General features: G+C 38.4%; 1 protein-coding gene across 6 annotated transcripts in view; it reads left to right on the top strand.

Annotated features, from left to right (window-relative positions):
- LOC145258276 (stress-activated protein kinase JNK-like) overlaps positions 1-2500 on the top strand; it is a 432258-nt gene that overhangs the window by 186528 nt on the left and 243230 nt on the right. The window lies entirely within an intron of this gene.

Below are 2500 nucleotides of genomic sequence, written 5' to 3'. Positions count from 1 at the left end.
TATATGTATATATATATATATGTATATATGTATGTATATATATATGTATATATGTATATATATGTATGTATGTATATATGTATATATATTTTTTTTTTTTTTTTTTTTTACAAAGGCATCCCCACATTATCAAGGCCCAGAGGCCACTCAAGGATAAGGGTTAAAGAGTGTACAGTAGAAATTGGTCAATATAGTAATCATTAGTAATGAAAATTTGGTAAATTTAATAACTTATATGGAACGGCTCATCAAGAACTTATTTACTTTAGACTTGAACACAACCATATTGTAGTCAGCAGGAAAACGGAAGACAATTCCACAGGCGTGCAGTTCTAAGAAAGAAGCTTTGTTCATGGAATCTACGTTTAGGTTTAGGCACAGATAAAGAGTGGGGGAAATTATTGATAGTGTTTACAGCTAGACGAGTGTTTCTTGTGAAAATTTGGCGAGGGGGGACCATAGATTGAAGCTCAGTTGAACACTTTCCATGAAAATAACGATACATCAGAGACAAACTCGCAACATCTCTTCTGTGAGATAAAGGTTGCAAGGAGGAGAAAAGGACATCTCCTACGAGGCTACGAAGTCTATTTTGAACTCTATCAAGGCAGGACAAGTCCTTTCTAGCAGCTCCTGCCCAGATGTGGCAACAGTATTCCATCCTTGGACGTACCTGGCTCTTATATAGGTAGAGAATAGCATCAGCAGTGAGATATCTACTGGATCGATAGAAAGATCCCACCATTTTTCCAGCGGCCTTGGCAACAGATTTGATATACGTGTTCCATTTAAGATCAGGAGTAATGGTCAAGCCCAGAAGCTTGTCAAAACTTGAGGCCTCCTGAAGATGAGAGCCATTCATTTCAATTGATGACAAATGTGAATTAGAATGTTGATGATGTAAAGAGAGAAGCTTGGTTTTAGATGCATTAAAAGTAACCAGCCACTCCTTTCCCCATTGTACTACGTGCTCAAGATCAGAGGAGAGAGAATTGGAGAGAACTTGGTCGTTTACTGTCTTAGATGTGGTACCATAAATGGTAGTGTCGTCAGCATAAATGTCTACAAATGATGTAAGGATATGATTTGGAAGATCATTAATGTAAATCAGGAAAAGAGTTGGGCCCAGTATGGTATGAAATGGTCAATACCTACAATTAACCATTCAGTTAGGTCTAATACTATAGAGGACACATCCTTTTTAAACATGGAATGCAGAGGTAGATCAGATATAAATGTACGGAAGCATTAATACTGTGAGCTTCTGATTTTTGCCCCTCAACTACTACTCTTATGAACCTATCAGAAAGAAATGATTTAATAATTGAGAAGACTTTTCCAGCTATACCATAGCTAGCGATCTTATGAAGTAAACCTTTATGCCATACCCTATCAAAGGCTTTAGATATGTCAAGAGCAATTGCCCTAGAAAGATTGCCACCGTCGAGAGATTTGCTAATCCTATGCGATATAGCTGTAAGGACATCTGCTGTAGATCTAGCAGAACGGAAACCATATTGAGTGTCACTAAGAAGGTTATTTTTGTTGAGATGTTTGATTACTTCTGTATTTAACACAGATTCTAGCAACTTACTCATGATGCACAGGAGACTTATTGGCCTGTACTGAGAGGGGGATGAGCGATCACCTGAATTCTTAAATACAGGGCATACTGATGAGATTTTCCAGGGAGATGGGAAACTATTCTCCTTAAGACAACGTTTAAACAGTTTTGTAAGTATGGGCGCTAATTCAGGTTGAAGTTTTTTGAGTACTATAATTGGAATACCATCAGGGCCAGTTGCTTTACTGCAATCAAGGTTTTTGATTAGCTTCGCAACATCACGTACAGATATACGTATATCACATAGCGTGTTTTCTGATACAGGAGGAAATATTGGGGGTTGGCGGTCTTGGTCGCAAAGCTGCAAAGTTCTTGACAAAGAGTTTGGCTTTGTCTGATGCTGACGAGATTACCTCAGGTCCATTGATAATAGTTGGGATGGAGCACATGCTTCTGTTCAGGATTCTGTTTGCTATTTGCCAAAACTGGTGGGAACCAAGCCGCTGCTCAGCTACTTTGGACTTAACAGATTGAGCATACAACTCTCTTGCGTTCCTTATTACTTTCTTATAATGGTTGCTGGCAGTCCTGAAAACGGCTTTAGTTTCCATACATCTATTACGTTTGAAGCAGTGGAAAAAGTGATTTCTGTGCGCAATGGCAGCAGCACATTCTGGAGAGAACCATGGCTGGCTGTTAGGTTTTTGCTGAAACTTTTTTGAGGGTATGAAATGGTCAATACCTACAATTAACCATTCAGTTAGGTCTAATACTATAGAGGACACATCCTTTTTAAACATGGAATGCAGAGGTAGATCAGATATAAATGTACGGAAGCTATCCCAGTCAGCCTTAGTGTATCGATATACTATACGATGAAGAGGTACGTCTGGGGACTTATTACATTTCATTTTTATCTTAATTGATACAACAGAG

This window comes from Euprymna scolopes, chromosome 33 (assembly GCF_053919585.1).
Source record: "Euprymna scolopes isolate OS-2025 chromosome 33, ASM5391958v1, whole genome shotgun sequence".
NCBI lineage: Eukaryota > Metazoa > Mollusca > Cephalopoda > Sepiida > Sepiolidae > Euprymna > Euprymna scolopes.
Note: the sequence above shows the minus strand (reverse complement) of the source record. Positions and strands in the feature narration are given on the sequence as shown.